The sequence below is a fragment of the Helianthus annuus genome, chromosome 9 (genome assembly GCF_002127325.2).
Source record: "Helianthus annuus cultivar XRQ/B chromosome 9, HanXRQr2.0-SUNRISE, whole genome shotgun sequence".
In the NCBI taxonomy this organism is placed as follows: domain Eukaryota; kingdom Viridiplantae; phylum Streptophyta; class Magnoliopsida; order Asterales; family Asteraceae; genus Helianthus; species Helianthus annuus.
This window is the reverse complement of record NC_035441.2, coordinates 108,564,573-108,589,497: the sequence shown is the minus strand read 5'-3', so window position 1 is coordinate 108,589,497 and position 24,925 is coordinate 108,564,573. Positions and strand designations below refer to the sequence as shown.

The 24,925-nt window shown below is 40.7% G+C and overlaps 1 long non-coding RNA gene across 1 annotated transcript; it reads right to left on the bottom strand.

Moving 5' to 3' along the window:
• Positions 1 to 4,563: 4,563 nt before the first annotated feature.
• LOC110874283 lies at positions 4,564 to 6,028 on the bottom strand. The gene is made up of 3 exons (XR_002555808.2): positions 5,854 to 6,028; positions 5,142 to 5,229; positions 4,564 to 4,670 (listed from the first exon to the last, which is right to left on the bottom strand). It is a non-coding gene; the product is annotated as an uncharacterized LOC110874283 (long non-coding RNA).
• Between the last annotated feature and the right edge of the window lie 18,897 nt (positions 6,029 to 24,925).

Below are 24,925 nucleotides of genomic sequence, written 5' to 3'. Positions count from 1 at the left end.
TGGAGGAACGACCTATAGAACCTCCATGGCGCAGTTCGGATCCATCATTGGGCTGTACAGAGATGAAGAAGCGGGGAATGAAGAGAATACCGGGGGATTGCGAGACTTGGACGCAACTGAACGCCAAGCCGCATGGGCTCAAATCGGTGAAGGGATCTACAACCCAAGCAGCACAAAGAGCACCAAACTGAGGGACCCGTTATACCGCTATATCCACAGGCTCCTATCGTACTCGCTGAACCAATGCCACAACAGTAGTGGCGTTGTTGGGTTGAAAGATTTGGTTGTCCTTCACTGCATCCACAACCAGAAGCCTCTAGATGTTCCGTACCTCCTACTGCGAAACATGCACCTAAACCGCCTTGCCTCTGCTCCTACACCAATCTTCTTCGGAGGATGGGTGTACCGTCTCTTCAAGCACTTCACGAATATCCCAAGGTCCTTCGAAAGGAGTCCATGGTCAGGACGGGTTGATTATCATATCTGCCGAGCCATGAACTTGCTTTATGAAGCGGAGGACGGGACGGTGCGCTTTCAGAGAACGCAAGGCTATGCATGGAACCCGCAGGAGGCTCTAGTTCTTCATGCACCACCTCCACATTATCAATACCCTCCCCAAGGCGATCAGGGTCAATCCTCCTCTCAAGGAGGCGGTTTTCCTAATTTCCAAAGTTTACATGATCGTTTGCAGGAAAACCTCATGTGCACCAGGAACACCTACAACCTCGCCAACAACACACACCTCCGGGTGGGAGCTATCGAACGCAGCGTCAACGATACACAAGATGATATCGGTAGCATCCGGGAGTACATGGCGAGGCAGGGAGGCGGAGGTGGAGATAGTGATGAAGATATGGAGTAGGAGGCTGGGAGGAACAAGGGGCTAGCTGGTGATGAGCCCACAGGTTTGATTACCCTTCTTATCCATCGAACAATTCATGGCCTGCGTGCCATTTGTCAAACAATTTACTTTCCTTAACTCTTTTCTTTTTATTTTTATTTTGTTTTTACTTTATGTTTGGATAATATTTGACAATGGTAAGATTAGGATGGTTTGTACTTGGTTGGATGGTATTGAATGATTGAACAGGTGCAATGCAAGGGTTAGAGTGCTAAACATTGGCACTTGCAGCCCTAGGATGAAGAAACCGGGGGAAAAAACCTATTTTTGTGGCTAACAGACTGTCCACACGGGGACGTGTCCAGCCGACACGCCCCCGTGCCCATCTCCCAGTTCTGCTGTTTGGCTACTGACCTGCAGATTTTTGCCGGACACGTGGCCGTGTTCACCCAACACGCCCCCGTGTCCACCCTCTGTAAGTTTTTCGTTACTGGCAGTTCACCACGGGGCCGTGTTCAATGGACACGGGGCCGTGTCCAGAGTGCCAGTAACACAAATCTTTGTTTTTAAACACACTTTTACATATTCTAATCAACCAAAAACTTTATTTTTGGACACATTGAGGACAATGTGTAATTTAAGTGTGGGGGGGAATGCTAAAACCTTGAAATTTTGCAAAATCCTAAAACAAGCCTTACACAAAACTCTATTGGAACCGCTAAACACCCCAAATTTTTTCAAAAACTTTTTCAATTTTTATTTTTATTAACTTGTCTTAGTTTAAGTTGGGAATAACAAGTTCTAAAAAGGTTATATTTTTACAAATTTACAACCGATAGCGTCGTGATAAAAAGAGCTAACATAAGAAAATTATGAAACGGTATAACAAGTCTAGCTAAAATTCGATTATATATGCTTGGTCACATTAAAAACCCATTCCCACAAAAGTGAGTTTTGAGCCTTTATTGAGCATAAAAATATACATATTTAGATTAAATGCTCATTTTTCGTTTCTTGTGTGAATAGCCGCTCGGTCTTTACAAATCTAGAACTTGCCACGACGATACATTCCCGGTCCTTACCAACTTAAACCCAAGTAAGTAAATGATGGAGGCATTAGGACTAACTATTTTTCTTTCAAAACCATTATTTTTCATTTTTTTTACCTACCCAAAATCCCCCTAGAAAAACCCCTTTGAGCCTAAACCTTTCATTTCATTACCCCCAAAACAATTTTTTTTTTACCCACCAAAAACCCTTTTCATTTTTTCACCCTTATTTTAGTAACAAGCTCGGATTTTCATAAACATACCCTCTACGTGACGAAAAAAAAAAAATATATGAATAATGAAGTCAAAAACAAACAAAAGCTACAAAAGCTTGTTTGGAGAAATACTTCAAAAATAAATGTCACTAAAAATAAGGTATTTTATGAAAACCGACACTTGTTACGATTTTCGCCCTTTTTACTAACCACTAACCAACCACCCACCTTTAAACCCAAGCCTTCACCCCAAAAGTCCTCTTGATATTTACAAAGGTAAAAAGTTAAAAAGGAGGAGGATTGATCGCTTGGCAAGCCTATGGAAAACGTAAATCCGTGCCGCTCTCGAGCGATTCACTTAAATATACACCTTCGGCCGAGTGTTGAGTGATCTCCCGTGAGGTATGTGAACTTGTATATAAATGGAATTTTGATAAGGCATGTTATGCCAAAATAAGTAGTTTATCTTATGAAAAGTTCAAAATAAATCATAACGAATAGGATTGTAAATAAAATAAAAATAAAACCTATAAAAACCTTGGATTCCCGACACTCTAGGACAAGTTAAAAAAAAAAAAAAAAAAAAAAAAAAAACTTCTCTTCTACCTATTCCATTTGGGAGTGTAAGCCACATTAAAAGAGTTTTGCTTGAGGACAAGCAAAAGTTCAAGTGTGGGGGTATTTGATGTGTGTAAAATGCAACATATAAAACACATCAATTAAGGCATAAAACTAACCCTTTTTAAGTACTAATGTTGGAAAAAGAGTGTTTTTGTCTTCCTTTTGTATTTTCAGGATAAAATGAGCTCAAAATCACGAAAGAAGCAAAAAGACCACTAATTCTACCATAAATACAAGAAAAGGAACAAAAGTGGACTGCCCGGACCCTCAACGGCACCTCCCAAAACAAAGAGAAGAAAACAGAGTCTGAACACGCCCCGTGTCCAGCGAACACGGGGGCGTGCCCAGGAAGCAGCAGAAAAGACAAACCAGTAGAAGCTTCCATTGCTCACCACGGGGCCGTGCCCAGCGGGCACGGGGGCGTGTTGAAAGTACAGCAGGCGCATTAATTGTAATTCGCAATTACAATTAATGAAGAGAGAGAGTATCAGACGGGCACGGGGCCGTGTCCAGCGGACACGGGGCCGTGTCCAGCGTTCTGTCCAGCCTATAAATAGAGGAGCTTGGTTTCATTCTCCCTCATCCCTTGGCACACCACCTCTCTCACACCTCATCCACCACCCACCACCACCATAACACCATCATCCACCACCATCATCCATTGTCCATCGTAGAGTGTGTGAGTCGTCTCGGGATCCAAGATTGATCGTAAGAGTTCTTGACAATCAAGGCCATGTTTGCCTAAGTCTCTTACATCACTTGGTGAAGACAAGTGTTTAGTATAATACTTTTTATTTTTAATCTTTTGCACTTTTTATTTGGTTTTGTATTAATGACTTTAATAACTAGTTACTTATGTTGAAGGTGATCTTTCCTTATCGTTTGTCCGTGGTGTCTTGGCATTATTTTACTGTCTATATAAAATAAAAGATTTTCACCATTCATATCTCCACGGTCTATATGGAGGTATGTTGGCTACCTGGTCGGGGGTTAAGGGAACGGTTTGGTAAAGGTCTTGCCCTTGTTCAGCGTTTAGAGGTCCTGCTTGGGACCTGGGTCAAATTTAGTAGGATCTCCTTCAATGCCCATAGGTATTGGATGGCGGGGATCCAAACTCTTTGACCCCCTCATAAGCTAACTACTATTAATACTATAACCCGGCTATTTAGGACTGTATCCCTGCTGACTCAGACTACTTAGCCGAGGGTAACGTCACCGCCAAAAGCGGGGCCTACCATAATTTGCATTAATAACTTAATTCATTATCTTTCAATAATCCGACCCTTTAGGATTGTATCCTTGCTGACTCAAACTACTGGGTTGAGGGTAACGTCGCCTTCAAAAGAGGGGCCTACTACAATAACTAAGATAATCTCTTAAACAAGTGCAAAAGTGCGAAAATAATCAAAGGTTATACTAATACACGTGTCGGATCCAAGTGATTCATCTTGTCTATCTGTTTTTATTTTATTTTATTTTTCAGCATTTAGTTAGTTTTTATTTTTCTTAGTTTAAATCATTTTTTCTAACCTTTTGATTTGATTAGACGTTGAGGATAAACCGGTATTAAAAGCTCTTGTGTCCTTGGACGACCTCGGTATCTTACCAACACTATACTACGTTCACGATGGGTGCACTTGCCCATATGTGTGTTTAGTGTTAGTAAATATCGTGTTTTATAAATTTAAAACTTGGCTAAAAGTGTAAAAAGGGCTTAAATATATATCTAAAAATATAACACACTTCACGCACATCACATAACTAGAAATTTTCCTTCATGATATTCTTTCTTTCATTTAAATACATTAATCTCTTTTATAATTTAATACAAAACTAACATACATGACTCAATTAAGTGACTACGTATACACCCACATACAATCCGTGTCTTGACTCGATCTTCAACCGCGTACGCTTCTAGATGAAACATCCAACATGTATAGCCTGCAGTCACCACATTCAAACACATTATTATCAACCGGTGACATAATACAAAAATCTTAGCACAAGCATAATAGCGCGTCAACGTTTCATGCTTTTTCTTATACTAGCCCCTTCATCCATCCACTCGATTACTCGCATCAGATTGTGGAGTCAACCTTCACATCCTTTGTTACCATGCCTATACTACACATTAATTCTCAAGAGAAAAGCGATTAGTACATTAGCTTCCATTTACATGATCATGTCCTCAAATATACATAACTCATCTTATTCATTCAAGCATAATTTCATTATGTAAGTTCCCTTTCTTACCTAACCAAATCGAATCTTTTTCTTAACCACTTCTAACCCATTCCATTAAAAACTTAACTTACTACTTGCATCAAACCATATCTTCTTACATTGCATTCAACAATAATCACATTTCATAAATACATTAACAACTAAAGAGTAAGTTCGGAGTGCACTTACCTTGCGCGTCCGTATTCTCGTTCGCTTACTTGACTGAGTCCTCTTAGCCCGTTAGCCTTCAAAGCTCCCATCCATCTTGACATGATTCCTATTCACTCATGTCATTACATTCACATTCTTATTAGCATATATGCTTATACATGTGAACAACCATATCAAATTCACATCTAATATACGACCTACATAAAGCATACTTAACATCATTAATCCACTCAAACAGGCATAAAACATACTCGACATCATCCCTACATAATACTCACATGAACTATATCCATTTACCCACTACTTGCATACAATTTCACTTATTATTGTCTTTTAGACATTTCATCAAACACCTGGTGCGCGTATCATTTTCTAAGCATAATGTACAAGTGCTTTAAGCATGTTCTTCCTTATTTCATCTTATGAACCCTTACATTCAAGCAAAATCTCATAATCACAAATTCCACATCAAGTTTATCTATCTAAGCCTATCATACTACGCCCTATATATCACAAAATCACACTATAACATCTTCAAGTTCATCATGATCATCATCTTCACACTCATGCAATGGGTTTTATTCTAAATCACCCAATTACTTGAATTTACTCATAACATAAATTCTACTTGATGTTTCTAACACCTCTACATGCTTAATTTCATACAAATTCATGGATTGATCATAACCCACTTCGAACAAGATCATCAAATCTAAATTTTAAGACATACCTTATGATCCCCTTGCGAAGGTGATCGTTAATTCATGTTCAGTTGTGAATTTGGACCTCATTCCACCCTTCAATTTGATGATTTATCAAGAACAAGGGTTTGAACCCTTGTTCTTCTTCTTCCTGCTCGTTCCACGCACACACCAAGTGTGTGTGTGTGTGTGTTTTCCTTTTATTTAATAGATTATGTTTCCCTTTTTAACGGTTTTGGTCCCTTAAACTTCGTTTCAATTAATAATGAGACTTACACTCGTTATCTTGTTACTTATATACATGTCACCACTTGGTTAAATATTTCTAGTCAACTTTTATTTACGGTTCCGTTTTTACCCTAAACGGTATTTTACCCGGTTCCTTTATATTAACCGAGTTTAAATTATCAAACCCATTTTGGGGTGTTACACAACGAGACGCTATGAAGGCTCGTCAACCCGGCCAAACACGATATTGGCCGGAAGCATTCGCAACCTACAAACATAATGTTCGTCACGACCGCCACAACCTCAACGCGTGCCAACATAAATGGCGCGAGCTACGGCCCAAGCTCGATCGTTTCAAGGCTTACTACGAAGCCGTGTCGAGCGGCGATTTAAGCCACGAGGATCGGGTGGCGGTGGCGAATATTGAATTTCTAGGCAAGGAGCGAAAGGTGTTCGACAAGATCGCCCTTTTTGAAATTTATCTAACGCTCTAGGTTTGTTATTTTGTAATTTTTAGGTATTATGTAATTTTTAGGATTATGTAATTTTTAAAATTTTAATGAAATTGTAGGTTTTTTTTTATAAATGTTGGGTGAATTTTATAAATTTTTTGTAATTTTTTTAATAATCTGCCACGCGGTGCACCCAACCCACGCCTCGCCATACCCCGTGGACACGTCACTAGGCGGGGGGGGGGGGGGGTCCCATTCCACGTGTCAACTCATGCCCCAACCCAAGCCCCACCATACCCCACGGTCTAACGTTCGAGCCGTACACGATTAGTAATCCGCATGTTATATTTTTCCGAGTTTGTGAAGCCGCATGTTATAGGTGTCTGGGTTGTGAAGTCGCATATTATATTTTCCAAGTTTTGGAAGTCCGCATGTTATATTTTCCGATTTTGTGAAACGCATGTTATAGGTAGTCTGGGTTTGGGAATCCGCATGTTATAGGTTGTCCGGGTTTGTGAAGCCGCATGGTGAATGTTCTGGGTTTGGTAGTCTTCCGAGTTTGTGTGTTAAAATCCGTATGTTATGACCTCAATTCCGCATGTCATATTTTCATCACGTACGCATCGTACGTTAAGGCCAATTGTACGTTAACCAACCCCTATCCCAAATTGAGATTAATCTCAGTATATGGATATGGGTCAAGATTTGGACAAGTTTAAAATGTTATCTTAAGAACGCTAAATATTGCAAGAACGATGAGAATGAATGAGAAAACCATTCAAAATCATTTTTTAATACAAATCTCATTAAAATTAAAATACAATATTAAAAAGAAATTTACTCTTTAAAAAAATTATATTTCCTTTCAGGATTACTCTTAATAATTTTTTTACACGTGTGTAAATACAACAAATTTACACATGTGTAAATATCTAACTTAGACATGTGTAAATTTTCTTTATTTAAGAATATATATAAATTTAAACATGTAAATTTAATTTCTAATATTGTATTCGAATAATAATGATAAGGGTAAAAAAAATTTTGAATTTAAATTGTTTTTGACCAAGTTCTTGTGGTTTTTCATTCGTTCTCACAGTTCTTACAATATCTTGCGTTCACATTTAACCCCTTCCCTATACACACACACACACACACACACACACACACACACACACACACACACACAGTAGAAGGATGTCCGCGCGATGCAGCGGGAAACACAGACACTGTCAAGGTGTGCATTACTTGGTTGATTCGGTTATTATCCTCAATCGAAACCGAAGTCATCGGTTAGTCTATTTTATTAACCAATTGGTTTTCGTTTAATTAGTTTGGTGTATTCGGTTAGATTGACCATTTTTGTCACACCCCGATTTCCACGTGTCTCACCGGTGGGCCCGGTGGGGGATTACCGTGACGTAGTTGGCAACAATATAGTCAAACCACCCAATTATATGAATGCACAGTGGAAGCATAAAGATAAATATATTTCAACGTTAAGTGTAATATCAAAGTATCACCATTGTTGAAATAACAATCCACAGGGGATCAGATAATAATAATAAAAGTATTGTTCAACAGACTTTAGGCATCTTAAGCTTGCGAGACTTCTAATGATTCTAAGGAGAAATCCCAGCCAATTACGCATAGTACCTGCATTTAGTCTTTTTGGGGAAAATACGTCAGTTTACTGACACTTTTGTAAAATGTTTAATAAAATTGGTTTAAATGCTCAAGGCACAAACTCTTTATAACTTGGGATAATTTATAATCAAATCTTGTAAAGAATTACATGTTACTATGCGTTCGGTCGCCCGGGTCGTGCCGGGTTAAAGTTTAATAGACACGCCACATAGCATAAAACCGTGGCGGGTAAACCAACGGCTACACTTTTATAGTCATGGACATAATGCCGGGTGTACGCCTACACCCGGATGTCAAGGTCGTGGCCATTTCGTAAAATGCTGCCAAGGATATCCGGGACATGGTCATTAAGCCCCCAAAGGCGTAAAGCCAACAAAACAAGTTTTTAAACGGGTCACATTGATAATACCCAACTACTAATGAGTTGGGGTCAATTGCCCGACCAAGCGGTATTTTAAATACCGTAACCCAAGCCCGTATAACGGAAAACAAGTTAAAAGTATTTACCTTTGCAAGTATAATTCCTTAATTGAAATAAATTGCAGATAGCTTTTACTGGTCCCCTATTCTGGAATGAAGGTTTAAATTAACCTATTAGAATCCTAACGGGTCTTTAATTTAGCCGTAGCTTAGACCGGTCAGTTTCAATGGATAGTTACGGTTTAATCGCGTGAAAGGCGGAAACCGTGAATGGAGTGTGATTTTGACCCAACAAGTTTGAAGACTTGTTTTATATGGGTATAATAATCATACTCTGGATTTTGGGGTCAAAACAATATGGTTTGACCCGTTTCGGCTAATTTATGTAAACTAGTTACATAAGCCGAACCGTGCGCGCTAAAGGCGCAACGGGTATCCATTAGAGTCCTACACTGTTTTCCTAAGTCAACATGCTTTAAAGAGGTTGTGGTATCAGTAGGATACCTTCCATAATGCCCGTAACGAGTTTAAGTTCATATTATGCCCCGTAGGGGTATTTCGGTCTTTTTTAAAGATTATAAAAGAGGTTTATGAGTTCTACAGGAAATCTGAGTTTCCCCGAACAGTTTATAAAGTCTAAAATACTTTATTTATTAATTAAAATCAGTAGCAACTGGAATCGGGTCAAAAGACCTTGTAGAACTCAAGTCATGGCCGAAAAGGGTATATTCGGTATTTACTGAACCGTTGCCATAACCGCAGGTTATGAGCAGGTTAAAAATAATTAAAAATCTTTGAAAATCCCAAAATATTATTTTACATCAGTGAGTAAAAGGTTTGGTGTCGAAATCCGGGTTTAGATAGGCGTTATGCTAATTGCGCTATTTAATTACTAAAGTTTCGCAATTTGCGCTATTTAGCATAACTCCTATTCTGGACCTTGGATTGACATGAAATTTTAGGGACATGCTTAGAAATCAGTAACCAAGGTTATGATCCTTTCACATGTCCGAAATTCTCGTTTTAATTTAAAAAGGGCGTTACGGTCAACTTTTAAGCATTTAACGGAAATGTGTAAAAGACTCGGACAAACAACGAACCGGTCACAGAGGGTTATACCATCATGTAACCTGGTCCTAAGAGAGTCCTAAGGCATATCTAAATCAAACTTTAACGGGTCAGAACTGAAGTCAATGCAAAAGTCAAACCTTTGCGACTTTCGGCTCCGAACCGGGTCTAAACAGAAAATGGTCGGATCAAACAAGCTTAGACTAGTTTATATACTTATTATCATGTTTTATGAGTGTTCAAACAGGTTACATATCATCTACATTACAGATTATGCAAGAAATCGCAAAATGACATTTCTGTTGACTTTTTCTAAGCACGTTTGACTCGACATTCGGACTAGTTAGAGTGGGAATCAGAGGGTGCCCTTTTAGGGGTTTAATGCCCACATGATTACCATCATATAACTATCTTTAATTCGACAAACCACTGGACCATTCGTGATTTATCGCAAAGTCAATCGTTAATTACGACGGATTGACTTTTAAGCTAAACTAAGCAAAAACTAAGCCATAAAAGGGTTGGCATACTTACAGAAGCTTGGTGCACGACTTAGAATGTTAGAAGAGTGCTTGAGAGCTCCAGAGATGGTTTAGAATGCAGGTTTGAGGTGTGTTTCACTTATGTGCAATGTGGTGCCTTTTATAGTGAAAAAATGGACTTAAGATCATTACACATCAACCTACAAGGCATCATGGATGTTCAGCAGGTGGCCCTGGGTGCTAGGAGGCATGTAGAGGGCGCCCATGCTTCATTTATTGCTCAAATGATCGTTCACAACTTCAAACAGCAAGTCTGTCCAAGAATTCTGCATCTGGGACTTGTACACGACCCGCATTAGGATTCAGCAACTCACACGCGGGCCGCATGGATCCTAATGTCAGAAAACGTATCTTCCTCTGGCGCGCGGCCCGCATTAGCTCAAGCATATCTTCAACGCGGCCCGCCTGAGGGTCAAATTCTAAGATTTTCAAATCTTTTGTAATGATTAACCTGACCTTTCGGTTTCGAAGGGGTAACTTTGCGATTTGGCCCTCGATTATTTACCGTTAAGGGCCTCGTGCCTTTTACTCGCACTGTTGTTAGTTTAATTACTATCCGAAAAGCCTTAACTTTTATTGTTGACCCTTTTAACCCCTCTCGTACGAATTTGATCATAACTTTCTCGTTTTAAAACGGAACTTCGCAAAATTTATATAGTATATTCTAGTGAGCGTATTTTACTGTTACAAAGCCTCAGGTTCGTCAAAGGGTCACTCAGAGGTATCAATTAAACATGTTGACACAATTAACCCCTGCAGCTTGTAATCCCTCACTTTCTTCCGCGTTTCGCTCCGTACGATCCATGATTTATTCGTTTGAAGGTACGAGCATCAGTTAGGGTTACTATATAGTATATTTACCCTTCGTTGACATTTATAACGCTCGAATTTACATACTTTCAAGGTTTGTCAACTTTAGTCCTTTATTTAATATTTAATGCCACGTGTAAACTCATGACACGTGTTAACACATTATTGGACACAAAATTTCGAGGTGTTACAATTTTTTTGGTTTGTTCATTTAATTTCGGTTAATAGTCAAAACTAAAGTTAGGCTAAACCTTTCTTTCTTAGAAATACATGAAATTGAGGTATAAATATATGAAACTGATGTATAAATACATGAGATTGAAGTATAAATACATAAAATGGAGGTATAAAATATGAAATGCATGAACTGAACGTATAAAAGCTAGAAATATATAAAAATATGAATAGTTCGGTTTCGATAATTTTGGTTAAACGAGGGTATAAAAAATCGATAACCAGTTTTGGTTAATTCGGGTTTTGATTAATCGGTTTTTAGTTAATTTAGTATTTGGTTGATTTTAGTTCGGTTTCGGTAACGATTCAGTTATTGCTCATCTTTAGACACTATTAATCACGTCCAAATATTTTTTTTTTGAATTATAAAAACTACAACAATATTATACTCAAATTAAAGAGAATAAAATACTCGTTTTATGGTGTGTTTTTTTTTTAAATATTAACATACAAAAAAGTTATGAACGTTTAAAAATAGTGGGGGTAGTTAATTTTTTTATAAGGGGATAAAGTATAACTACTTTTTTTTTGAACGGTGAACTTCATGTATAAGGTTACTACACTCTCCAAATTGGAGAGCCCCGTATGCCCCACTTTGGCCAGACTATGTTGTCTTAACCGGGCCTACGCTAGCTTCAAAGTTTGGCTTCTTTGGGCGTTCCCCCGGGAAACCATACCGCCTGTCACACCCCAACCGATGGCGGAATCATCGGGGCGCAGCACTGAGCGAAACAGATTGTCCAGAAGTTTCCATAACAACTATATTTACCAAATATTTAAAGCAACACGTCCCATACCATGTCATAAATGATAATACAATTATTACAGAAAAGAGCTGGTCAAATTGTTCTGTTCAGACAACTCAGATTTTTATTACAGACAATTGTTTATTGTTGACCTAAGTCTTTCCTAGCCTCAATTTCACAGCAAAGTAAGCAAATAAGCATCCTAAGCACTTGTCACATACGTTAAAGTAAAAGTCAATACACATAGTGTAAAGGTGAGCATACAAGTTTAATAGATATAATAGAGTTCGAAATCGATTACGCATAACCAGCACGTACACAGTGTGAAATGAGGCATGTTAGTTATCGACATGAACCTATCGATACCAATGACTGCGGGTTGACTGCCCAAGGCAGTTCGCGATACACACTCACCACTGTGAGCCATGTAACTAATTGTCCGTAACAACCCCTGAGTGAACATGTGCTGAGTCCAAACTATAGTACTATCGTTGCTAAGGTAGGTAGACAACATTCCATGTGTAAACATAACAAACAAGCATTCATTAAGTCACGTATAACATGCGGTAACGGTTAGCGTTAAAAGTATTGCGTAGTGTGTTCGATGTGATTTAGAATAAGTAACGTATGTAACACCCAAAAGTGCATAAAGCAAAAAGGGATCAAGTATACTCACAGCGATTGGTGGATTGAAGGGAGCGCTAGAGAGTAAGGTTAGCCTGATCAGAACGATAGCATAACGGTAAACGACGCGTAAAACGATGCAAGGTGTATGTGGGTAGGACAACAGTTCGATCGGATGGTAGTTCGATCGGACAGCTAATCGTGCGAGTGACAGTCCGCTCGGATGGTCATCGGATCGGATGACTTTTCGAGTGGATTGTTTCTTCCTTTGAAAAGGATGTGTTTGTGTATGATGGCTTGACTTTTGAAGTTTTTGTTGTACCATTTCGAAAACATAGAAGTATCACTACCTTTTAAGTCGATCGATCGAACGAACGTTCGATCGGACAATCAACCCGATTGGTTGGACATTCTAGTGAGAACAAGTTTACAACAATTGGTTACTCGATCGGACTGTAGTTCGATCGGGTGGCAACCTGCTGGTATCGAACATGTTGAAATTGTTTAAGTGTTGAAGTTTAATTGTCACATGTTCGGGCGGTTAATCCGATCGGATGGTAGTCCGATCGGACAACAACTCGTTCAACGATCAGACTTCAAATGTTGGTAAACAGTTTAAGTGTGGGACCCAAGGTGTGAATCGATCGGGTGACAACCCGTTCGAGTGACGGTCCGTTCGGATGGTAGTCCGATTGGACGTCAATCCATCCTGGTCGTTTCATTCGTCTTACACTTGGTCATTTTGATAGTTTGTCGTTTTATCGAGATGTTTTGATAACGTGTTAAGCAACAGAAACCTTGTCAATACTCAGTACTCCTGATCGGACAGGAACCACTCAAATCTGGTCAGTTAACTGTTCAAGACGGTATTCCATGTTCAACCCGAAATCGGTAAACCTCGTAGATAGAATTCAGATCTTGGACCAACACAACCACATGAATGAGTAGGAAGTCGGTACAAGCTCCGTTTCTATCGGTTTTGAGTGCATTGAGTGTAAAAGAGTTGAAAGAAAGTTGGAAAACCTTCTCTCAATTCCTTTTTCACCGTGAATATGTTTAGATCTATGAAAGATCTTTGTTTGTTTATGTGGAAATCGGTTAGATCTAAGTTGTTCTCGGTGGATTGAGGCCAAAACATGAAGTTCTTCAAGAACACCATGATGGCGTCATCCTAGAACACCTCAAATCTAGTGATTTCACGGTTAAAAGTTAAGATTTAAAAGATAGAAAGGTGTAGAATCAAGTGTAGATTAAATATGTACAAGATTTAGGTCGAGATCTTACCGGGATTGGGAGAAATCGGAGAAAAAGCAAGGTTGAAGCGTTGGTCAGACAGAGAGTACCAAAAGTCGAAAGTTTGATGGTGACATGGGGTATTTATAGGGTTACCCAAAGTGGAAAGGAGTGAGTCGATCGGGTGGCAGCCTGGTCGGCTGGCCGATCGATCGAGCGGTAGTCCGATCGAACGACTGGTCGATCGGCTGGTCACCTGGTCGATTGGCTAGTTGGATCGAGTGCGCGGTGCGACGAGTTTTGCTGTTTCGATTGCGATTGCGAGCGATGTGATGCGATAGAGTTTCTTATTCGAATTACTTTTAATCCCAACTACTATATCTAACATACAATCATCCTTCATTACTTGTGTTTAGCGTTTGCGATTCGAGTTTCAATTGCGTTTCAATTAATCACCATAACATAATAAAATAACATACACAAGTAACACATAAGGCGCACACACACGTAAAACAATATCCATAACGCGCAATTCGAGCTGCGAGTGCGATTGTGATGAGCGATAAGCGATTAAATATGCGATAAACATCGAATAACCTTCGATTATTAATAGATACTCTACATAATACAACTAACGTTAAGCATAAATGAGTCAAAGAAGTCAAAACAGGTATTGAGCAAGGAGTGACAGATCGCAATTAGCAATCTTTTCTTCCTTTGACTTCAATCTTGACTTTGACTTTGACTTTCGAAACACGGGGTGTTACAGCCTCCCCTAGTTGAGGGAATTTCGTCCCGAAATTAGGCTTCAGCCGTAACAAACAACTGCGGATACTTCACCCTCATGTCTCTTTCGAGTTCCCAAGTAAACTATGCGCCTCGTTTACCTTCCCATCGGACTTTCACAATGGGAATGCGCGAGCGTCTGAGCTGCTTGGTTTGGCGGTCCATGATTTCGACAGGCTTCTCCACGAATTGTAGTGTTTTGTTTATTTGGATGTCATCAAGAGGTACAATTAAATTATGCTCAGCTAGGCACTTTCGAAGGTTCGAAACATGGAAAGTCGGGTGGACGTTACTCAGTTCCTCGGGTAGTTCGAGTCTGTAGGCGACTTTTCCGATCCTTTCTAGAATCTTAAAAGGTCCAACATATCGAGGCGCTAGTTTCCCTTTCTTGCCGAATCTGACCACACCTTTCCAAGGTGATACCTTTAGGAGTACGTAGTCGCCAACGTCAAATTCAAGGGGCTTGCGTCGTCTATCAGCATAACTTTTTTGACGACTCCGAGCTTTCAACAGATTGTCTCGAATTTGGAGAACTTTGTCAGTCGTTTCTTGCAGTAGCTCAGGACCGGTTAATTACGAATGCCCGATCTCGTTCCATACAATAGGCGATCGACGTCGTCTTCCGTATAAAGCCTCAAATGGTGCCATTTGGATGCTGGAATGATAACTGTATTATACGAGAATTCGACTAACGGCAGGTAAGCGTCCCAATTACCACCGAAATCTATGACACATGAACGGAGCATGTCTTCAAGGGTACGAATTGTTCTCTCAGTCTGACCGTCGGTTTGAGGATGGAATGCGGTACTTAGATTAAGCGTAGTACCGAGAGCCGCTTGAAACATTTCCCACAGTCGCGAGGTAAACCGAGCATCACGGTCAGAGATGATGTCGCGAGGCATCCCATGATTACAAATGATCTCATCGGTGTAGATTCGGGCTAATCGTTCTACCTTGTAGTCTTCTCATATTGGTAGAAAATGAGCAGATTTGGTCAAACGGTCAACGACAACCCAGATGTTGTCGTGACCTGATGGCGGACGCGGAAGTTTGGTTATGAAGTCCATAGTTATACTCTCCCACTTCCATATAGGGATTGGGGGTTGTTCGAGTAAGCCAGAGGGTCTTTGGTACTCGGCCTTAACCTTCGAGCAGGTCAGGCACTATCCAACGTAGAGGGCGATATCCCTTTTCATGCCCGGCCACTAGTACTTATAGCGGAGGTCTTGGTACATTTTATCGGCACCGGGACGAATAGAATACCGGGATTTGTGGGCTTCGTCCATCAAAATCTGTCGCAAATCGTTCCGCTTAGGGATCCAAATTCGGTCCAGATAATGGAATATTCCATTCGTCTTATTAACAAGCTGGGCTCCATCGTGGTGAATCCTTTCTTTCTTCAAAGTGCGCTCGTTAAAACAAGCATGCTAGGCTTTGCGGATAAGGGTTTCGAGATGATGTTGGGCGGGAACATTGGGAATACTGTGCAGATAGCTTCGTCGGCTGAGAGCGTCGACAACGACATCCACTTTGCCTGGGTGATAACGAATCTCACAGTCATAATCGTTGAGAAGTTCTACCCATCGGCGTTGACGCATATTAAGTTCTTTCTGATCAAAGATGTGTTGTAGGCTCCTATGATCGGTGAAGATCGTACACTTGGTACCATACAGGTAGTGTCGCCAAATCTTTAACGCAAAAACAACTGCGCCTAGCTCGAGGTCATGGGTTGTATAGTTCTTCTCGTGGATCTTGAGCTGACGAGATGCGTAAGCGATAACCTTGTCCCGTTGCATGAGAACACAACCAAGACCAAGGTTCGAGGCATCGCAATAGACGATAAAGTCGTCATTTCCGTCGGGTAAGGTGAGGACAGGAGCGTTGCAAAGCATATGCTTGAGGGTTTGGAAAGCAGACTCTTGCTCAGTTCCCCAAACAAAAGGCTTGTCCTTATAAGTGAGGGCGGTAAGCGGCACAACGATTTTTGAGAACCCTTTGATAAATCGACGATAATAGCCCGCTAGTCCGAGAAAAGAACGAACTTCAGACGGGTTCTTCGGTGTAACCCAACTTTTAACTGCTTCAATCTTCACGGGATCGACATGAATACCTTAACTATTGACAATGTGACCGAGGAATTGAACCTCCTCCAGCCAAAATTCACACTTGGAGAACTTGGCATAGAGTTGATTCCCTTGGAGTAGCTCGAGAACCAAACGTAGATGTTGCGCGTGTTCGGCTTTCAACTTGGAATAGATCAGGATATCATCGATGAACACGATGACGAAGCGGTCAAGAAATGGTTTGCACACCCGATTCATCAGATCCATGAAAACTGCGGGTGCGTTAGTTAAACCAAAAGGCATAACAACGAACTCATAGTGGCCATATCGAGTGCGAAAGGCAGTTTTGGGAACGTCCTCCTCTTGAATGCGTAGCTGGTGATAGCCTGAGCGTAGATCGATCTTTGAGAAGCACGTAGCACCTTGTAGCTGATCAAACAAATCATCAATTCGGGGCAGGGGATAGCGATTTTTGATTGTCAACTTATTCAACTCCCGATAGTCGATGCACATCCTGAACGACCCATCCTTCTTTTTGACGAAAAGGACTGGTGCGCCCCATGGAGAGGTGCTCGGGTGAATGAAGCCTTTATCAAGTAATTCCTGGAGCTGACTCGAGAGTTCACGCATTTCGGACGGAGCGAGTCGATAAGGAGCTCTAGCAATAGGGTTGGCTCCAGGAATGAGGTCGATACGAAAGTCGATATCACGACTAGGAGGTAAACCAGGAAGATCATCAGGGAACACTCGAGGAAATTCACAAACAACGGGAACATCTTTCACTTACGTCTTTCCTTTCTTTACCTCCTCCACTACTACAATATTAGCCAAGAAAGCTCTGTATTCCTTGCGAAGATACTTGCTAGCTTGGACACACGACATAAGCTTGAGACCTTTCGACGGAGTTTCACCATAAACACACAAAATATCACCGTTAGCGAGCGCGAATCGAATCATCTTATCAAAGCACACGACTTCAGCGTGGTTTTCGCGAAGAAAGTCCATGCCTACTATGATGTCAAAACTTCCGAGCTGCATCGAAATGAGATCAATCGGAAATATGTGATTGTTGAGTTCAAGAGTACAATCACGAAGAACAGAGTTGACAGCGACGGTTCTTCCGGTGGCGACTTCGACATCGAACGTCGAGGATAGGTGGGAGCGCTTACGATTAAGGAGCTTCTCGTATTCAAACGACACAAAACAGTTATCAGCTCCAGTATCAAATAAACACGAAGCATAAATACCGTTTACGAGAAACGTACCATTAACCACATTGTTGTCGGCTTGTGCTTGGCGCGCGTTGATGTTGAACGTTCTGGCGCGGGCAGCTTGTTGCTGTTGCTGTTGCTGTTGAGGCTGTTGCTGAGGCTGCTGCTGCTGGGGCTCTTGTTTCACAACCCTATTCGGGCACATGTTCGCAAAGTGGTTGGGATCACCACATGCGAAGTAGACTCTGGCGTTGACCGCGGGTGCCTGAGCCGCTTGTTGGCCTTGAGGGGCTGGGAGCAGAGCTTGATGAGCAGTGGCTTAAGCTGGTGCTTGACGGGGACCAGTACGGCAGTTTGCAGTGAAGTAGTCGTACATATTACAGTGGGGGCAAAAACGGTAAGCTAAACCCACCGGGTGATGATAGGTGCATGTTGGGCAGGCAGGGTGAGGACCTGTGAATGCACGCTTTGCAGGCGGTGCATAGGTGATTAGAGCTGAAGCTGATCGGTGTTGTTGTTGCTGAGCTGGTACCGCTTGGAGTGGAGCAGCGATAGTGATAGCACAGTTCTTGTTGCTGGAGCTGCTGTTGTTGTTCTTCTTCTTGCGACGAGAGGACTTTGACGACTGCGATGCGGTGGCGGTGGTGTCAGCGGTTGGTGCGGCGGTGGTAGCTTGGTGCAGGTTCTTTGAAGCTTTATCCCAAAAACCAGCTTTTACCCGCTTGTCGTTGATTTCTGCGACAAGCAAGTAAGTTTCTTCAATCGTTGCTGGTTTGGAAGCATGCACAAAATCTGCAACACAATCCGGCAGAGCACGGATGTACTTCTTGATCGTCATGTCGGTAGTTTTCACCTGGTCGGGACAGATAATGCTGAGCTGCTTGAAGCGAGCAGTGAGGGCAGCGTTGTCACCATCTTTCTGCTTGATGTGCCAGAATTCATCCTCCAGCTTTTGGCGCTCATGGCGAGGGCAGAACTCATCGAGCATAACGTTCTTCAACTCATCCCATGACAGACCATAGGCTGCATCATTTCCGCGCTTGTTCCTCTCGGCAGTCCACTAGTCTAGAGCGCAGGACTGGAAGACGCCGGTAGCGTTCAAAGTGCGGAGATTGTCAGGACATCCACTCTGACGCAAAGTGACTTCGATCGAGTCGAACCATTGAAATAAAGTCGTAGGGCCTTCTTCTCCAGTGAACTCTTTTGGTCCGCATGCCTTAAACTGCTTGAAACTGAAAGCAGCTTTGGGGGTTTCAGCTCTGGATTCCTCAGACGATTTGCTCATGTTCTCGTACAGTTCACTGACAACTTGGGGTACGACCTTTGCCATTTGCTTAGTAATTATGGCAGCGAGCCGTTTATCTGTTTGCTTGCGGCGAGCGTCTCGGGTTCTCGACTTTTTCGCTATGATCTTCCCAGTAGTTCATATAGGAGCTATAGCTGTTTCATTCCTATTCGTTGTTGGGACCCTTTCTCTTTTTAAAAAGCCAAATAGCGCGAGATCCAGATGACGACATTGTCTGCAACAGACATCGCCACTAGACTCAACACAACAAAATTGAATCTCACCTCATAATCCTAATACGACTAGAGCTTAGGGACACGTATAATCATGTAAGCACATAACCACAGATTCATATAAGCACAGAAGCGCATAAGCACGTAGGTCACAGAAGCACATAGTCCTCCTAAAAGCACATAGGAGCAGTCAGAATCGAAACACATAACCACAGATTCATATCAGGGTCGGCAGTAGCGAGCTCGGAATCGAAACACATAGAAATCGAGAAATAGATTGTCTGCAGCTATATAGACTTGGACTAACCGAAGTGATTCGACTATTCACATGGACTCTTGGTACACACTTTGGCCATCTGGACTGTGCTCTCGCCCCGAATCTGGGCGAATGGCACTCATCCTTCCAGTTACAGTGTGACTTCAAGTCGTTGGAGTTCGTCGAATACTCTGGTGAGAGTTTTGTAAAACAAAATAGGGCGGAATAAGTCGTCAAGGTTCGGGTTTCACCCCTAACTTAACAACTTTTGTTTCTGAGCTTTTAATAAAATAGAGAGGAGTTATGCGTTAAAGTATGGATTTCACTCCTGGTTCAACACAAATTCTCGTGTTTTATAGGTAAATACAGATCGAATAAGCGATCAGATCGAGAGTTTGCGGTTTTCACACCTAATCTCGACCAAATCGCTCGTTCGTTTGAATAATAGTGTAGTGATAGTGTAGTGTAGGATACGCGAGAATAGCGAGGGATAGCACGTAAGCTCGTACAAAACCCTACAAGGTATGTACAAGTCGTTCTGTTGGTACCTAACTATAGACTAGGTCGTTTCTAAGACATCGACCCGGACTAGGTCGAGTCTCGCCTAATTCCCTATAGTTATGGCTCTGATACCAATCTGTCACACCCCAACCGATCGCGGAATCATCGGGGCGCGGCACTGAGCGAAACAAATTGTCCAAAAGTTTCCATAACAACTATATTTACCAAATATTTAAAGCAACACGTCCCATACCATGTCATAAATGATAATACAATTATTACAGAAAAGATCTAGTCAAATTGTTCTGTTTCGACAACTTAGATTTTTATTACAGACAATTGTTTATTGTTGACCTAAGTCACATACGTTAAAGTAAAAGTCAATACACATAGTGTAAAGGTGAGCATACAAGTTTAATAGATATAATAGAATTCGAAATCGATTACGCATAACCAGCACGTACACAGTGTGAAATGAGGCATGTTAGTTATCGACATGAACCTATCGATACCAATGACTGCGGGTTGACTGTCCAAGTCAGTTCGCGATACATACTCACCACTGTTAGCCATGTAACTAATTGTCCTTAACAACCCTTGAGTGAACAGGTGCTGAGTCCAAACTATAGTACTATCGTTGCTAAGGCAGGTAGACAGCATTCCATGTGTAAACATAACAAACAAGCATTCATTAAGTCACGTATAACATGCGGTAACGGTTAGCGTTAAAAGTATTGCGTAGTGTGTTCGATGTGATTTAGAATAAGTAACGTATGTAACACCCAAAAGTGCATACAACAAAAAGGGATCGAGTATACTCACAGCGATTGGTAGATTGAAGGGAGCGCTAGAGAGTAAGGTTAGCCTGGTCAGAACGATAGCATAACGGTAAACGACACGTAAAATGATGCAAGGTGTAAGTGGGTAGGACAGCAGTTCGATCGGATGGTAGTTCGATCGGACAGCTGATAGTGCGAGTGACAGTCCGCTCGGATGGTCATCCGATCGGATGACGTTTCAAGTGGATTGTTTCTTCCTTTGAAAAGGATGTGTTTGTGTATGATGGCTTGACTTTTGAAGTTTTTGTTGTAGCATTTGAAAACATAGAAGTATCACTACCTTTCAAGTCGGTCGATCGAACGAACGTTCGATCGGACAATCAACCCGATTGGTTGGACATTCTAGTGAGAACAAGTTCACAGCAATTGGTTACTCGATCGGACTGTAGTTCGATCGGGTGGCAACCTGCTGGTATCGAACATGTTAAAAATTGTTTAAGTGTTGAAGTTTAATTGTCACATGTTCGGGCGGTTAATCCGATCGGATGGTAGTCCGATCGGACAACAACTCGTTCAACGATCAGACTTCAAATGTTTGTAAATAGTTTAAGTGTGGGACCCAAGGTGTGAATCGATCGGGTGACAACCCATTCGGGTGACGGTCCGTTCGGAAGGTAGTCTGATCGGACGTCATTCCGTCCTGGTCGTTCCGTTCGTCTTACACTTGGTCATTTTGATAGTTTGTCGTTTTATCGAGATGTTTTGATAACGTGTTAAGCAACAGAAACCTCGTCAATACTCAGTACTCCTGATCGGACAGGAACCACCCAAATCCGGTCAGTTAACTGTTCAAGACGGTGTTCCATGTTCAACCCGAAATCGGTAAACCTCGTAGATAGAATTCAGATCTTGGACCAACACAACCACATGAATGAGTAGGAAGTCGGTACAAGCTCCGTTTCTATCAGTTTTGAGTGTATTGAGTGTAAAAGAGCTGAAAGAAAGTTGGAAAACCTTCTCTCAATTCCTTTTTCACCGTGAATATGTTTAGATCTATGAAAGATCTTTGTTTGTTTATGTGGAAATCGGTTAGATCTAAGTTGTTCTCGGTGGATTGAGGCCAAAACATGAAGTTCTTCAAGAACACCATGATGACGTCATCCTAGAACACCTCAAATCTAGTAATTTCACGGTTAAAAGTTAAGATTCAAAAGATAGAAAGGTGTAGAATCAAGTGTAGATTAAATATGTACAAGATTTAGGTCGAGATCTTACCAGGATTGGGAGAAATCGGAGAAAAAACAAGGTTGAAGCGCTGGTCGGACAGAGAGTACCAAAAGTAGAAAGTTTGATGGTGACATGGGGTATTTATAGGGTTACCCAAAGTGGAAAGGAGTGAGTCGATCGGGTGGCAGCCTGGTCGGCTGGCCAATCGATCGAGCGGTAGTCTGATCGAACGACTGGTCGACCGGCTGGTCACCTGGTCGATTGGCTAGTTGGTTCGAGTGCGCGGTGCGACGAGTTTTGCTGTTTCGATTGCGATTGCGAGCGATGCGATGCGATAGTGTTTCTTATTCAAATTACTTTTAATCCCAACTACTATATCTAACATACAATCTTCCTTCATTACTTGTGTTTAGCGTTTGCGATTCGATTGCGATTCGAGTTTTGATTGCGTTTCGATTAATCACCACAACATAATAAAATAACATACACAAGTAACACATAAGGCACACACACACGTAAAACAATATCCATAACGCGTAAATCGAGCTGTGAGTGCGATTGCGATAAGCGATTAAATATGCGATAAACATCGAATACCTTCGATTATTAATAGATTGTAACGCCCTGCTTTTCCATACTTTCCATAATTAGAAAGCTCGCCTAGTAATGCTATTTTTGGAAATCTTATATTATTGTAGTCGTCTTTTCGTTGTAAAATCCGAGACTTGGATCATAAATAAAATTCGTATTTCTTTAAATTCACCATCTACATATTCATACATGTTCATACGTTCGAATTCATTGTACATCGAATCCTTATTTGTAATTCATACTTATACGATACTTATTCACGATGCATGTCCATGCTTGTCCTTAAATTGTTGATACCTAAAAACCCCTAATAATATGCTTATTTATACAACGGTTAATCATCTAATATGTGACATATACTTGTCACTTACAAACATGTTACATACTTGTACATTACACTTTTTACCTAGTTAAATCATGTTTTATTTCATATTTTACCTTGTTACAAGTTAGGGGAAACATTGTTGCATATTATTACACAACTTAATTAACAAAATTACTCATTATAATGTTTAAAAAAAAAAAGAAATATGGCAGCCCCAATTCAGCAAAATTCAGCCCCATATAGTTGGGTTTTGTGGGCTAGTTTCAAGGTGTAACCCCTTCTAAACACTTCCAAAGCCCAACCCGTTGAAACCCTAATCCTTCCCCCTATAAATACCACTTATAACCGGCCTCCCTACCACTTTTGCAACACTAAAAACTCTCAAAACATCCTCCAAACCGTAGCTGAAAGCAAGGGTTCGAGCAGATTGACACCCCTTCACGAAAATGAGCATAACTCACTCAATTCTTATCCGATTCACTCGATTCTTTTTCCTACTACTTTGTATTGACCTTATCTACGTTTCCATGGGTTTTTCACAGTAAATAAGTCCCTGGAACTCCGGCAAAAAGGCTCCAAAGTCCACTGATTGTTTTTGTTTTCATGAAATCCTTGTTATTTCTTACCAAACTTGAGTCTATCTCATCTCAAACCTATGTCCTAATGCTTACAACACTTTAGTGGTTGGTTAGGCTTAAAAACAAGGTTGAGACACTTAAAAATCAGAGGATTAAACCTCATAAACTTGGTGTTTTGTTTAGGGTTTTTAACCCACAAGTCATGTCAAACTTTGTCTTTGATACATGAGTGATTATGGAACAACTTGGGTTGTCTAAACATACAATCCTCACATGATTTGATGATTTATCTTAGTTAGTGTGTATATTTCTTATTCTTTATTGTATGTTCATGACCCTCCTTGGTTGTTTTTACATCAAGTGTAGTGGTGAACACATAGAGGTGCCTAAATGGAAGACTTGATCTTCCTACCTCCTACATGATTTCTATGACATTTAGAGGTACCAAAATGAAGATTTTAATCTTCTACCTCATGCTTGAACTATTGGACATATATTATATAACCTAAACATATTATTCGAATAATCGAATCTTTGATGATGAACTAGTGTTCATATGTCGGGGTACTAGATTACATCATCCTAGACTATGATAACTTGTCACGATTCTAATGGAACCTTGTTCCATGAAAACATCTAAACTCCTTCGAGTTTCCTAGTGTCAAAACAAGCATCATATGTACTAGATGATTATTTTCCATGTTATTCTCATATCTTATTTTTATGTTGTTTTAAACACCGAATCTCGACTCTAAACATACTTGAACTTTAACCCTTATACATTCGGACTCTAAATCTCTACTCGTCAACAATTGGATAATCAGAAAGCATATGCAAGCCTTGTGAGTATACTTGACCCCTTTTTCGTTTACCACTTTTTGGGGTGTAACATGTTATTTATAAACTTAAACACAAACTTTATCATAATACATAAACATTCCTATTACACGCATGCTTATTTGATTACTTGATACTTTAAACTTGGGTGATACTTATGTGTTGAACTTATCATTAACTTCGTACGAGCCTAACCGTGACATATGTAGCGCTATAGGATTAACGACCCGCCCGTAAACTTGTGGTTATGTCATGAGCATCTTCCGTTTCATTATTGGTTTGATATGTTAGACACATGCAAAATTTATTGTTATCTTGAATCGCATGCTTGCTATGAGGAATTGTTTAAAACTTATCTTTTGTTATGTAGGTATCAAACTTGTATACTCGCCTTTGCTTTTGCATTGAATTGTATTTTAAACATG